At 50.7% G+C, this 16,562-nt stretch overlaps 1 protein-coding gene across 3 annotated transcripts in view; it reads right to left on the bottom strand.

The window, feature by feature from the left end:
- LOC147673887 (anillin-like) overlaps positions 1-2,236 on the bottom strand; it is a 429,866-nt gene extending 427,630 nt beyond the window's left edge. For 2 of the 3 annotated variants that reach the window (XM_086947773.1, XM_086947775.1), the window contains exon 1: positions 2,101-2,236. The gene's annotated coding sequence lies outside the window, so the exon portion shown is untranslated. The remainder of the gene's footprint in view (positions 1-2,100) is intronic. The other variant, XM_086947774.1, reaches the window with a different exon arrangement.
- Between the last annotated feature and the right edge of the window lie 14,326 nt (positions 2,237-16,562).

Raw genomic sequence — 16,562 nt, 5'->3', positions numbered from 1 at the left:
CGCCCCCAGTCCACCGCTCCCGCCCCCAGTCCACAGCTCCCGCCCCCAGTCCACAGCTCCCAGTCCACCGCTCCCGCTCCCAGTCCACCGCTCCCGCTCCTGCCCCCAGTCCACCGCTCCCGCTCCTGCCCCCAGTCCACCGCTCCCGCTCCTGCCCCCAGTCCACCGCTCCCGCTCCTGCCCCCAGTCCACCGCTCCCGCTCCTGCCCCCAGTCCACCGCTCCCGCTCCTGCCCCCAGTCCACCGCTCCCGCTCCTGCCCCCAGTCCACCGCTTCAAGTCCACCGCTTCCGCTCCAAGTCCACCGCTTCCGCCCCCAGTCCACCGCTTCCGCTCTCGCCCCCAGTCCACCGCTTCCGCTCTCGCCCCCAGTCCACCGCTTCCGCTCCCAGTCCACCGCTCCCGCTCCCAGTCCACCGCTCCCGCCCCCAGTCCACCGCTCCCGCCCCCAGTCCACCGCTCCCGCCCCCAGTCCACCGCTCCCGCCCCCGCCCCCAGTCCACCGCTCCCGCCCCCAGCCCACCGCTCCCGCCCCCGCCCCCAGTCCACCGCTCCCGCCCCCAGCCCACCGCTCCCGCCCCGCCCCCAGTCCACCGCCCCCGCCCCCAGTCCACCGCCCCCGCCCCCAGTCCACCGCTCCCGCCCCCAGTCCACCGCTCCCGCCCCCGCCCCCAGTCCACCGCTCCCGCCCCCGCCCCCAGTCCAACGCTCCCGCCCCCGCCCCCAGTCCACCGCCCCCGCCCCCAGTCCAACGCTCCCGCCCAGTCCAACGCTCCCGCCCAGTCCAACGCTCCCGCCCAGTCCAACGCTCCCGCCCAGTCCAACGCTCCCGCCCCCAGTCCACCGCTCCCGCCCCCAGTCCACCGCTCCCGCCCCCGCCCCCAGTCCACCGCTCCCGCCCCCAGCCCACCGCTCCCGCCCCCGCCCCCAGTCCACCGCTCCCGCCCCCAGTCCACCGCTCCCGCCCCCGCCCCCAGTCCACCGCTCCCGCCCCCGCCCCCAGTCCAACGCTCCCGCCCCCGCCCCCAGTCCACCGCCCCCGCCCCCAGTCCAACGCTCCCGCCCAGTCCAACGCTCCCGCCCAGTCCAACGCTCCCGCCCAGTCCAACGCTCCCGCCCAGTCCAACGCTCCTGCTCCTGCCCAGTTCAACGCTCCCGCTCCTGCCCAGTCCAACGCTCCTGCCCAGTCCAACGCTCCTGCTCCTGCCCAGTTCAACGCTCCCGCTCCTGCCCAGTTCAACGCTCCCGCTCCTGCCCAGTTCAACGCTCCCGCTCCTGCCCAGTTCAACGCTCCCGCTCCTGCCCAGTTCAACGCTCCCGCTCCTGCCCAGTTCAACGCTCCCGCTCCTGCCCAGTCCACCGCTCCCTCTCCTGCCCAGTCCAACGCTCCCACCCCACCCACTCCTGCCCCGCCCACCCACTCACTCCTTTCCTATCGCCTGTTCAGTCCAGTCACTGCTCCTGCCCACTCGGTGTACAACAATGACAAATTACACAAGGGAGCAAGCTCTCCACATCCTGTGTTTGGAGAAAGTTCCTCTGTAATCACTAACTTCTAGATCTCACTGGCAAATTACACGCTAAAGGCAGAGGGCGGGCGCATTGTCATTTGAAAGGTGGTAATCAGCCTTATTCGGAATGACAATGGGCCAGCCCACAGCCTGTGAGAGCTGAGGGAGGGACTGCTACAGCCTCTGGAGTTCAACACAGAGGTGCGAGCTGGCCCCTGAGAACTTTTATTCTATTGAGGTTTCTCGCAGGGAACGCTCTAATGTCCAAACTTACGGACTAAGGGCGTCCGTAAAAGGAATGATTACGGACATCACACCAAAATGACGGACGGTCCGTGAATTTTATGGACGATTGGTCACCCTAATTCGAGGGCGGACGTTAATGCGAAAGGGCGTGTGTCTGCCGGCAGGACATGGAGGCGTCTGATTCATAAAGTGTTGTGAAGGCTAGAATTTAAGGCGGAGACAAGCGTTTAATGACACATATAACGTCATGTCCCATGTACTGAGCAGCGCATAAGAATGGGCAAATCGCAATAACTAAATTGGTGTTAATGAAGCACCGTTGCTGAGATAGTCCCCGCTCTCACCTGAAGACTCGTAAACTTCTGCTCCGTATCTCAGCTTCTACGTCCGTAGACCGCAGGTCGGCTTTCAGGTATTTTGAATAGAGCGCCCAGTCCTACTAAACTCCTCCCCTCGCATGCGCACTGCAGCACGATGCGCATTTCCTGGTGTGTCGGAGGTACCTGAAAGTAGTGCGCATGCGGCCTGAGAAAAGCCACACAAGTTCCTCCTGTGCAGTGATTGTGGTTGCCATTTTGGAACAGGAGTAAACTTTTTTTCACACGAACCTAAAATCGAGATATTCAATTTCACATTGATTGAGTAAGTTGTTTAAAACAGCAAATCATTGTAATTTAAAGGCTTCCTGCATATTGTTTAAACTTCGCATTGAAGTCAACCATTGCTGTGATTTGATATTGCAAACTCCCGGGTATGAATCAAAATTCCAGGTAAAGATGGCTACAAAAGTCTTTTAGGAAATGGGTACGGAGGCAGACCTAGAACGCTAACTTACACATTTCGAATGGAAAATAGCGAACGACAAGCTCCCCGAAAAACAGCTCTAGAAAGAAGGTTGATCTATTTAGAAAGTAAAATTTATAAACAAAAATAGTTTTTTTAAAAGATGTTGCCTATTGCAGAAGAGTCCGCTAAACATACGGTTCTATCTTTTCTTATTTTATTTTTGCGACTTTATATTCTACTACCAAATGTTACACTTTTAGTTATGTTTCTCTCGTTACATCTTTGAAAGTTTTATAGTTCTTATAAAGCCGCATATACCAGGAAACTAACAAAGGGATAGGGAGGTGGATGATAGAGGTTGAAGTGAATTAAAAACAAGCACTCGCAAAACCAATAGGTCTCGCCTATTTGAAAGCTGTTGGCTTTGGCAATGTGTTTAAGCCAAGTTGTACACATGTGTGGCTGCTGTTCAGTCTGGTTATGCGTTTGTGGGATGGCAGAAGTGGGATTGAAGTAGATTGGGGTAGAGTGAAGAGAGTAGATTGGTATAAAGTGGCATGGGGTAGATTGGAATGGGGTAGATTTGGGTAGATTGGAGTGGGGTAAATAGGGGTAGGTTGGAGTGGAGGGTAGATTAAAGTGCAGTGGGGTAGATCAGACTAGAGTAGATTGGAGTGGGGTAGACAGGAGTGCATCAGGGTAGATTGGGATAGAGTGGAGTGATATCGATCGGAGTGCGGTTGTGTGAAGTGGGTTACATTGGAGTGGAGTAAGGTAGATTGGGGTGGGATATATTGGGCTTGGGAAGAGTGGATTGGAGTAGATTTTAGCGAGATGGGTGGGGTAGATTGGGGTGCAATGGATTGCGTTAGCTTAGAGTGGAGTGGGGTAGATTGGGGTGGAATGGAATGGGGTGGGGTAGATTGGAGTTTGGTGTAGATTGGAATGGAGTAGATTGGGGTGGGGTAGAGTCGAGTAGAGTGTAGAAGTTTGGGGTAGAGTAGAATGGATGCATTGGTGTGCGGTAGATAGGAGTGGAATAGCTTAGATTGGAGTAGAATATATTGGGGTAGATTGAAGCTGGAGCAGATTTGATAGATTGGAGTGGACATTGTAGTGTAGTAGATTGTGATGGGGTAAAGTGGAGTGGAGTTAGGTAGATTGGAGTGGAATGAGGTAGATTGGAGAGGAGTGGGGTAGATTGGCGTGGAGTGTAGTTGGGTAGATTGTAGTGGGGTTGATTTTGGTAGACTGTAGTGAGGTACATAGGAGTCGAGTAGATTGGAGTGGGGTGGGCTGGTGTTAGAAACAGGGTCTCTAGTTGACAGTGGTATGCACCCTGTCCAAGTAGGGACACTCACTCCAGTCAGGGTAAGTAAATTACACACTAAGAATAACCAGCACTCATCCACTTGGTAGCTTGGCAAGCGCAGTCAAGCTTAACGCCAGAGGCAATGTGTGAAGCTTTTGTACACGCTCACACAGTAACACAGTGAAAACACCACAAAAGCGCTCCACACCAGCTTAGAAAACTAGCCAATATTCATCAGAGTATAACAAGTAAAAAATGACAAAATCCAACATAAACAAATCAAGTCGGGTCGCGCTTTACTGGTACAAATCCACAAGTTCAGTCCGACCACCAAGGAGCGCGGGCCAGATACAGAAGTCACGCAGACCCCAGCAGAGTACCTTGAATGTGTGAAAAATCAACAAGGATGCGAGGCGCAGGGGAGTTAAGGCGTAGCAGGTGATGCGTGGTTTTCTTACTGCTGAGCAGGGTCATTGGCATATAGGCACTCGCGGGCTGTGCGTTACATAACGGCTCTGAGGCGTGACTGTAGCAAGTGAGGTGTTAGTTCCTGGAGGCAATGCAGGGCTATTGAGCCGCTAACGCCCGTGTACGATGCAAGGCTCATGGGAGGTGATGCGTTTGTTGCGGGTGCGATTCCTCAGTTCCTTACTGCTGTGCGGTATTGATGTTGAAGTCAGCAGTCAAATTGCACGGCCTCGGTTTTGCAGCATCAAACCACTGGGACAGCTGCAGAGTGGGAGTCAGAGCAGTGCAGCACGGACATCGGTGTCACGGTGCTCACAACTCCTGCCATGGCAGTCCTTTGGAGGTGTTGCAGCATAGTCGGAGCCTGCGTTGTAAGTCTCAGTCATTGCATCGAGCACTGACCACAGCTTTGGTTCTGGCAGCAGCACAGCGTCACAGTTGCAGATAGGCACCAGTTCCGAAGTCGCTCAGCATTGGTTTCTTCTTGTAGCACTGAAACTCACTTCCAAGAACCCAGGAATTGGAGTTGGCACCACTTGGCAAGTAGGGTTCTCAGCTGAGGAGCCCAGGTGCTACAGGTGAAGTCTTTGATAGTTTTACAAAGAGAGTTTCCTTTGGGCTGCACTTAAAGCCTCATTAGAGATTATGATCTATGTACACAAATGCTTACCTCACTCATAATAATTCAAGCTCACACCAATCATATAAGGGAAATATAACCTGTTGGACCTGGCCTCGTGGCGTGGTTCCCCCCGTTTCTCAGCGTCCCATTAGGCCAGCCCTGCACCCTGAAACTCCCGGTCCTCCCGTTCCCTGTACGCCCTGCTCCCTACACGACCCTACCAACGGACGACCATCCCCGCATGCTCCTCCCGGTACCAGGCGCCCTGAACCTGCATCACCCCACAGGGCCACCGGCCGCCATTACCCTTCCCGAGGTCCCTGACTCCATAGCCTTGCCCGACCCTGGTCCCAGCGAAACTTAGGCTGCAGACGCGCCATGTCCGGCTGGGGGGTAGAGGGCTTCCTGAGTGAGATTGGACCAAAGAGTTTCAATTGCACCTCCGGCCTCCCCTGGGGGACTGGTTTCTCTCACATCTCTGGCCTTCCCCTGTGGGCTGGTTTCAATCGCACCTTTGGCCTCCCCGAGAGCTGGCTCCAGACCCTGCTGGGCATCTGGGAATCCCCGGACGCATCTTCAAAAGGATCAAAGGGCCAGCCGACGGAACTCTCCGACGACCAGCCCCAAGGCATGAGATCTTCGCCTGCGAGGGTCTGGACATCAAAGGGCCACTGCGCTATATCAAGGGCCGCCCAAGAACTAGCGGGCAGTTGTATCCTGGACAAGAGAGCCCTGCTGATCTGTTCCCGGCTCAACCCTTTAGGAGAAGACTGAACTTTGGAACATATCGAGCCCTGCTGACGCTGTCACAGCTCATTCTCGTGAAGAAGGAACTGGAACCTCGGAGCCCTGCTGACCTCGTCGCGGCTCATCCTTGAAACTCTAAGGACATTCGTTGAACACCCTGAGCCCTGCTGACGCCGTCGCGGCTTCTCAAGAACTAACAGACACTCTGTTCACTCCGGATCGAGGCCTGCTGACCTCGTCGCGGCTTGAGGAGAACCCTGGTCCGGCTGGACCATCGACGCTACCAACCCGACCTGGAGTGAGAGGAGTGAGTGCAGCAGCTGGTACGACCACCATCGCCTGTATCCCCCGTCTTGAGGGTTGAGAGCTGTGCGCAGGGTACGCTTCGTACTGGCCTAACACTGAGACTGTCCCGCTTCCCTACTCCTCACAATCGAGACTTTACGATCCCTCAATCGCTTGTAAATAATTGTTCATTTTGCCTAAAACTCTACTGTGTGATAAAGAACTTGCTTACTGAAATCCACGGTGTGGTGTCCGTTCATAAGTGTGGTGTGAGCTCAGTGTGTACGATCTTAGACCCGGAGTCCTCCCCGGCGAGAACTTCACGTTAGGACTCGGCAGTATTTCTGGGAGAGGTGGGTCACGGGGTGGTCGGGAGAGTATATCCTGGCCCCTGGGATCGCCCCTTCTAACATAACCATATACCCAAGGTCAAAAGTCTGAAAAAGGTTTTTGGTAAAAAATATATAAATCTATTTATTCGTAATGGTATCATAAAATACATAAATCATTTGATGCATAAACATTCATTTGTAACATTCCTGACACAAAATCTAAAATTAATTCGCAACATTATATACATTATAAAAACTTCAGAATTAAAAAGAGAGTACACGCAAAAGAAAATACAATATGTCATAAAAGGACGCACATCCGTTATCTCACAATAGTTAGTACTAGAAACCGACACTGCAGTACTGATAAGTAGTCTGTAATTAAAGTCTTTTCACAGATTATGTTTCTAAAAGGGGCATCCACGCGTTTAGATGGTAAACCTTATAGCACCATCTTTATTAAGACTTAATTTATGGCTCTCAAAAAAATTGTTTTTCACTGGAACATTTAAAACACCTCTTAATGATAGGATGAGGCTACAAGGGCATTTTGTTATGAAGTGTAGTAATGCAAGTCCGGGGCTGTCACCTCTGTCCTCCTCAATTATATCCTAGCTCGAGTGGCAAGGCGTATCTTTTTTTGCCGGTTTTAGACACCCATTTAGGTTTATTATATTAGGGCTTCTATGTTCCAGAAGGGGAGTAGCTGCGATCTTGCACCAGTGTTTGATGAAAATGGAGAGGCCCCCAGAAGGTCTTCCTTAGGAATTGGGCTGGGAGGCTGATTGAAAGAGTTCATAATAGCCGTGGAGAGCCGATGGAGATAGAGACCAAGGGCCATATGTAGGTGGCCAAATACCGGTCGGTAACACCGAAAAAGGGTCTTTTTCGGTGTTACCGACATTTATTTAGCCATGTGAGATGTACGTAATACCGAATCGTTTCGATAATAACGAATCGGTAAAAAATAATATTTACCGATTTGAAATTACCGAAACAATGAATACCGAATTGGAATTAACGATTCGGTAAAACCCCCAAAAATGCAATGTAGCAAACCTCGTCAATACCGAATATGACCAAAATCGGTAATGACGATTCGGTATTTACCAAGTTTCAAGAGCATGTGGTAATCAGGTGCAGTGCATATAAACAGGCCCAAAATGCATCTGTGTGAACACAATGGCAGGCCTCTACCTCATAGCAAGGCGGCTACGCTTGAGAGCAGCAGGAATGAGGATCTGGAGACGTGAAGAGCGGGTGTACAGATTACGCATCACATTGTTCCAATTGACAGAACCTGAAATACATGAAAGATACAGATTGCACCCAGACACCATTCTGGACCTAATACGGGATCTAAGACCCTATCTGGAGCATAAGACACCAAGGGCCCACGCAATCCCCACCCATGTCCAGGTACTCTGCTGCCTGCACCTCCTTGCATCAGGAAGTTTCCAGGGTGTGATAGCTGCAGTGGGTGGAGTGTCACAGAGCTGTCTATCCCGTTTCTTCAACACCTTCCTGGACGCCATGATGGACAGAATGGAACATTACATTTCCTTCCCCAGTACACAGGCGGAGCTGCAGAGAACCAAGCTGGAGTTCTACCAACTTGCCCATTTCTCCCACGTCATTGGCTGCATCGATGGGACCCATATTCCCATCTGCCCACCTGCAGCAAGTGAATACATATACAGAAACCGCAAATCCATCCACTCAATCCATATGCAGGTGATCTGCAATGCCAAATACATTATAACTGACATCGTGGCCAAATTCCCCGGGAGTAGCCACGACGCGTACATCTTCAGGAACAGTGGCATACATACACGTCTGCTTGCTGGTGAATTTGGCGACGGATACATACTAGGTAAGTAAATGTGACACACCCTGATGTACACCCTGGCTCAAGCTGTTGGTCACACAAATCAATGCCACTTACTTCTGATCATAGGTGACAGCGCATATGTCCTCAGGCCGTATCTACTCACACCATATCTCAACCCAACCACCCGAAGGGAGAGGAGATACAATGTGGCACATAGGAGCACACGCAACGTGGTGGAGCGCACATTTGGATTGCTCAAAAGCAGATTCCGTTGCCTCCACAAAACAGGAGGTGCACGTCTGTACAGCCCCATCAAATGTTGCAAGATAATTGCTAAGTGTCCGATGCTACACAATCTGGCCACTAATAAAGGAACAGCAGTGGAACTAACTGAGTCAGAGGACGAGGACGAGGACAACCCTCAGCCAGAGCCCTGCGCAGCTGGTGTTGCAATTGAACTTGATGGGAGACAGAGACGGGCAGAGATTACGTCAAGCTATTTCTGAGTGAGTAACGACACTGAGCCATTAACAGTTACATGTAGAGGTGTTTATTGGGCACACCTCCAGTATTGTGAGCATTGTCCAATTGGACATGGGTTACATCACCCATCACATCCTAATACACAGCCAAGTCCTTTACTTCCTGCGTCCACGTGCTGCACGTGCACGTTCCCCATCGACACTGTCTGGTGTGTTGGACTGTTCCTGTGCTGGCACGTTTCGTCTACTACGCCTCCTGCACTCGGTGGGTGAGGGTGTAATGCTACCACGGCTGGTAGCCTCCTCACTGTCCCCCCCCCCTTCCATATTGGACGCCTTGGCATTCTGCATGAGCTCTAGCACTGAGGTCATGGACACCATCCCCCTGGCCACATCCCTGCTGCAATACACCATCTCCTCCTGCATGGCGATGGACCTGCGACACATCAGTGATGTAGTAGTGGCCAGCCGGTTCACCGACTTGGTATAGGCCTGGAGTCTCTGTCTCTCCCGGCGCCTGCCAACACGGTCCTGCTCAAGCTGGCTGCAGAGGTTGTCCACCGAGGTAGCTACTCTCTCCATCCCTGCACACAAGTTCTCCCCCATGGCACTGATGCCCTTCTCCATCTTGTGCATATGCCTGTTTATGTTTGCCACCTCCCTGTGCATTGACTTCATCTCCCTCCATTGCAGGCGCTGGACCTTCAGCATGTTGCCTTCCAGTCCAGCAAACACACTGTCACCCTGCTCGGATGCTTCTGGACTGTCCGGCCTTGCCTTGCGGCGTCTTGATGAGATGTGGGCGCCCTCGGATGCAGAACCAGCCCGCTCCCTGTTGGATCTATCTCCTCCTCCTCCGACTCCTCCATCTGCTGGAGGGTGACCACGGCATGCCTCCTGCCTGACTGTGGTGGTGGTGGTGGTGTTGGTGAACGTCGCAGTGGTGACTGAGTGAGAGGGGATTGCGGCCCTCCCTGGCGCTGTGGTGATGACTGTGGTGGAGGATTGGCTGCCTGTGATGGCGCAGAGCTGGTGGTCCCTGCAGAGATGCTGTCATCATCCTGTTGCCTCCCCTCTGGCCTGGCTGACCTGCCTCTGCTGCCCTCTGCTGCACTGCGAGATGACTCGCCTGTAATGACACAAATGTAAATATACTCAATGCTCTGTCTGCAATGGCATTACATTAAACTACATGCCTACAGTGCACAGTGGTTGTCCTGACCTATCCAATTTTTAGGTCTCGCCTTTACCATTCCGCAGGAATGGGAAATGGGGAGAATTCAAGTCGGCAAAATCATCTTCAAACCAAGGGCTTTCAGCCCCGCGGTTTTCTTGCAGTTCACGTGAATCACGTGAGCAAACATGCACGAGCATTCACGGCCAGGGCTTCTCCTCCCCTAGCAGCACTCCTCCCACACCAGCAACTCCCCCCTCCCACACCAGCACCTCCCCTCTCTCTCCCCGACAGCACCTCCCTTCTCTCTCCCCGCAAACACAGCCTTGCTGTAGCAGCACTCCTCCCACACCAGCAACTCCCCCTCCCACACCAACACTTCTACTCTCTCTCCCCGCAAACACACCCTTGCCGTAGCAGCATTCAACACTCCTCCCACAACAGCAACTCCCCCCTCCCACACCAGCACCTCCCCTCTCTCTCCACGCAAACACGAAATAAACACCAAGCACAGCTCACCATGCCTCTCCCCTCTCCCTTGCACCCACTCTTTCAGAGACACGCTTTCCGTTCGTGCAGCAGGTGCAGTGGCACCATGTTTCCGACACATCTTTGTGTTTCTTTTAACATTAAGTATTGGCGCCCTCGCATCTTCTTTAAATATATATTTGGAGGTGACTTGCGCTGTCACTTACAACGTCCTGCAGGGTCCTTCTGAGTAAACACCAAGCACAGCTCACCATGCCTCTCCCCCCCGACACATCTTTGTCTTTATTTTAACATTAAGTAATGGCGGCCTCGCATCTTCTTTAAATATATATTTGGTGGTGACATACAACGTCCTACAGGGTCCTTCTGAGTAAACACCAAGCACAGCTCACCATGCCTCTCCCTTGCACCCACTCTTTCAGAGACACGCTTTCCGTTCGTGCAGCAGGTGCAGTGGCACCGTGTTTCCGACACATCTTTGTCTTTCTTTTAACATTAAGTAATGGCGCCCTCACATCTTCTTTAAATATATATTTGGAGGTGACTTGCGCTGTCACTTACAACGTCCTGCAGGGTCCTTTTAAGTAAACACCAAGCACAGCTCACCATGCCTCTCCCCTCTCCCTTGCACCCACTCTTTCAGAGACACGCTTTCCGTTCGTGCAGCAGGTGCAGTGGCACCGGCCTCAGGAATCGATGACAACAAATAATTTCCCTGTCTTTTACTTGCTGGAACACATACACGAACAAAGATCTCTAGTCGTGTCTCTTGGTTATCCTATCCCAATCACGCCCGCCAACACGCACAAACAGCCAACAGACTTTAACTCTTTTCCATTCACACACGGAAACACGCACACGTTGACCACATTTAGACTTGCATCTTGCAAGCAAACACCCCCTGCCTTGTGTCTCATTCATTCATCCCCACGTTTCTGCCTTTCATATTCAGACGTGCACTTTTTTTTCATTTAAAGCATAACACCCTGTCTTTCAATTGCTGAAACAATTACACCAAATCATCTCTCTGTTCCATTCACCATGCAAGGCAACATGCTCAAACAGTCCACCAAAAACATCTCTCTGGTCGTGGTTCTTGCTTATCCTATCCCAATCAGGCCCGTCCACACGCACGACAGTCACAAACAACCCTCAGACTCTATCATTTTTCTTCCATTCACCCAGGGAAACACGCACACGTTCACAACATTTAGACGTGCATCTTGGAAGCATACCCACCCTGCCTTACCTTATCGCCCCCTGTTTATTAAACTTCAGTCTCATTCATTCATCTGCACGTTTCTGCCTTTCACTCGCGCAAATACGCACTAAAAGAACAAACACTCTAGACTCTTTCACATTCATGCACGACAAGTTCTTTTTTTTCTGCTTTCATTTCCCCTCTGTAAGGTGGGGAGGGGGCCAGAGCCAAACGTCTGGGGCCTAACCACCCCAGGAGACTGAATTGCTTTCATCACAGTCGTAAAGATTCTAATCTGTTGTCGGCCATCCGCTGGGAAATGCAAATGTTAACTAAAGAGACCGAAAGGCGCCTTTTTTGCGGCAAACAAGAAAGCAAGGGAAGCAACTTTAGAAACAACTTTAGAAACAATGTGCCGTAAGTGCACGCTTTCAACACAGATTTTAACATAGCAGACGCAATTACAGGTATAAAAACATGCTAATTTGCAGTTCAGTAATGCTGTAGTATGTATGAATGAGACTGTTGGTGTGATAAATACGGCTGTGGTGGTGCAGAGTGATGCCGTTGTTGGGAGAAGTGCTACTATTGTGGTCATGAGTTATGCTGTGGTGGTAATCATTGAACACCAACACAGCACCACTCATCACCAGCACAGCAACACTCATCACAACAACAGCATTACTAAGCACCACACTAACAACACTCAGCAACACACCAGCATCACTCTACAACACCACAACAGCATCATTCAGCAACAACACACTATCACAAAACAAAAACACACCAGCACTTATCACCACCACAGCACCACTCATCACCACAACAGCATTACTCAGCAGACAAATGTCACACAAACAGAACATGTACGCTTTCAACAGGCACACACACCAACAGCTATCAATGGACGCTTTCACCAGGCGTACTCACACACCAACAGTCATCAGTGCATGCTTTCACCAGGCATACAAACACACACACAGACAGCAGTCCACGCTTTCAACAGGCATACACACCACCGGCCGTAAGTGCACGCTTTCAACACAGATTTTAACATAGCAGACACAATTACAGGTATAAAAACATGCTAATTTGCAGTTCAGTAATGCTGTAGTATGTATGAATGAGACTGTTGGTGTGCTAAATACGGCTGTGGTGGTGCAGAGTGATGCCGTGTTGTTGCTCAATGGTACAGTGGGGGTGCAGAATGATAATGTGGTCTTGCTGCGTGTTGCATTGGAGGAGCCCAGTGATGCCGTTGTTGGGAGAAGTGCTACTATTGTGGTGATGAGTTATGCTGTGGTGGTAATCATTGAACACCAACACAGCACCACTCATCACCAGCACAGCAACACTCATCACAACAACAGCATTACTAAGCACCACACTAACAACACTCAGCAACACACCACCATCACTCTACAACACCACAACAGCATCATTCAGCAACAACACACTATCACAAAACAAAGACACACCAGCACTTATCACCACCACAGCACCACTCATCACCACAACAGCATTACTCAGCAGACAAACGTCACACAAACAGAACATGTACGCTTTCACCAGGCACACACACCTACAGCTATCAATGGACGCTTTCACCAGCCGTACACACACACCAACAGTCATCAGTTCATGCTTTCACCAGGCATACACACACACACACACACACACACACACAGACAGCAGTCCACGCTTTCAACAGGCATACACACCACCGGCCATAAGTGCACGCTTTCAACAGAGATTTTAACATAGCAGACACAATTACAGGTATAAAAACATGCTAATTTGCAGTTCAGTAATGCTGTAGTATGTATGAATGAGACTGTGGGTGTGCTAAATACACCTGTGGTGGTGCAGAGTGATGCCATGTTGTTGCTCAATGGTACAGTGGGGGTGCAGAATAATAAGGTGCTATTGCTGCGTGTTGCATTGCTGGAGCTCACTGATGCCGTTGTTGGGAGAAGTGCTACTGTTGTGGTGCAGAGTTATGCTGTGGTGGTAATCATTGAACACCACTCTACAACAACACTGCAGCACTCATCACCACCACTCATCACCACTACAACATTACTCACCAGACAAACGTCACAGAAACAGAACATAAACAGTGCATACATACTACCTATCAAAAAATTTAATGTGAGACAACAAAGGACAATGCAGAGCGGCGAGACAAAACACGTACGGCGAAACACAAAAGAAAACGAAGCAACAGCGACATAAAAAAAAATGTACAGGATGTGAGCTCAGACGGAAGTAGACTACAGGGCCCGCATACCAGAACGACACGCGCAAACATAACTCAATGCATGGCGAAGAGACGAACTAAATAGCAGCCTTTGATAGCATGAAAAAGCACACTCAAAAGAAAGGAGCCGGACACAAGCCAAGTGCGAGCAAAGAAAGACCCAAGAACATAATTACATGCACATCACAAAAAGGACATTCAGAGGAAAAAGTGTACAAATTAACAAAGGCACTCTTTAATAATATTTTTAAAAAAAAGTAATTACCTGTCGATCGTAGCAGCTCAGTCAGTGAAATGTAGAGATTACAAAACTAACACACTAAGAGAACATAATCAGTGCATACATAATACGCTTAACTAAACCAATAAAAAACAGCAACAAAAAAACGCCAAAGCATAGCGGCGAGACAAGCCACATACGGGTCAAACACCACCCAAAGACAAGCCAAGTGCGACATAAAATAAAAAACAGAGTGCGAGCTCAGGCGAAACTAAAATACAGGAACTGCATACCAGGACGACACTAGCAAACATGAGTCAATGCATGGCGAACAGACAACTTACATACGAGGCAGTGATAGCATAAATAAGAAGAAAAGAGACACACAAGGCAAGTGCGACCTAAAAAATTGCTAACTCCAAAATTACATTACATTCACAGCAATGAAAACGTACACAATTTTGAGTAACAAATAACAAAGGCACTCTTTAAATATTTTTTTTAAAAAAGGCAATTACCTGTCGATCGTAGCAGCTCAGTCACTGAAGTATACAGATCAGACAAACTACACACAAACAGACACAGTGCATACATAATACGTTGAACCAAAAAATAAAAACAGCACAAAAATTAGCACAATGCTTAGCGCCAAAAATAGCCTGATACGAGACAGACACGAGCCAAATACAAGGCTGTTGCGAATTACAAAAAAACACGGTGCGAGCTCAGGACAAACTAGACTTCAGGACCCGCATACCAGAACGACACGCGCAAACAGAAGTCAATGCAGGGCGAAGAGACGACCGAAAATATTACAATTACATGTCAATCGTAGCAGCTCACTCAGTGAAATGTAGAGATCATAGAAACAACACACAAAGAGAACATTTAATAAATTCATAAAAAAGTATAATACTCACACATGCAACGCCACTCACACATGCAATGCCACTCAACCACACAACACCACTCAACAACGCAACGCCACTCAACAACGCAACGCCACTCAACAACGCAACGCCACTCAACAACGCAACGCCACTCACACATGCAACGCCACTCACACATGCAACGCCACTCACACATGCAACGCCACTCACACATGCAACGCCACTCACACATGCATTGTCACTCACACATGCAACGCCACTCACACATGCAACGACACTCCACCACGCAACGCCACTCAACTACGCAATGCCACTCAACTACGCAACGCCACTCACACATGCAACGCCAATCACACATGCAACGCCACTGAACGATGCAACGCCACTTAACAATGCAACGCCACTCAACAATGCAACGCCACTCAACAACCCAACGCCACTCAACGACGCAACGCCACTCAACAACGCAACGCAACTCACACATGCAACTCCACTCAACTACGCAACGCCACTCACACATGCAACACCACTTACACATGCAACGCAAATTACACACGCAACGCCACTCACACATGCAACGCCACTCAACAACGCAACGCCACTCACACATGCAACACCAATCACACATGCAACGCCACTCACACATGCAACGCCAATCACACATGCAACGCCACTCAACAACGCAACGCCACTCAACCACGCAACGCCACTCAACCACGCAACGCCACTCATCCACGCAACGCCACTCACACATGCAACGCCACTCACACATGCAACGCCACTCACACATGCAACGCCACTCAGACATGCAACGCCACTCACACATGCAACGTCACTCACACATGCAACGCCACTCACACATGCAACGTCACTCACACATGCAACGACACTCACACATGCAACGACACTCCACCACGCAACGCCACTCAACTACGCAACGCCACTCAACTACGCAACGCCACTCACACATGCAACGCCAATCACACATGCGACGCCACTGAACGATGCAACGCCACTCAACAATGCAACGCCACTCAACAACCCAACGCCACTCAACAACCCAACGCCACTCAACAACGCAACGCAACTCACACATGCAACTCCACTCAACTACGCAACGCCACTCACACATGCAACGCCACTTACACATGCAACGCAAATTACACACGCAACGCCACTCACACATGCAACGCCACTCAACAACGCAACACCACTCTACAACGCAACGCCACTCACACATGCAACACCAATCACACATGCAACGCCACTCACACATGCAACGCCAATCACACATGCAACGCCACTCAACAACGCAACGCCACTCAACCACGCAACACCACTCAACCACGCAACGCCACTCAACCACGCAACGCCACTCACACATGCAACGCCACTCACACATGCAACGCCACTCACACATGCAATGCCACTCAACCACGCAACGCCACTCACACATGCAACGTCACTCACACATGCAACGCCACTCACACATGCAACGACACTCCACCACGCAACGCCACTCAACTACGCAACGCCACTCAACTACGCAACGCCACTCACACATGCAACGCCAATCACACATGCAACGCCACTGAACAATGCAACGCCACTCAACAATGCAACGGCACTCAACAACCCAAAGCCACTCAACGGCGCAACGCCACTCAACAACGCAACGCAACTCACACATGCAACTCCACTCAACTA

This window comes from Lissotriton vulgaris, chromosome 12 (genome assembly GCF_964263255.1).
Source record: "Lissotriton vulgaris chromosome 12, aLisVul1.2, whole genome shotgun sequence".
NCBI lineage: Eukaryota > Metazoa > Chordata > Amphibia > Caudata > Salamandridae > Lissotriton > Lissotriton vulgaris.
Note: the sequence above shows the minus strand (reverse complement) of the source record. Positions and strands in the feature narration are given on the sequence as shown.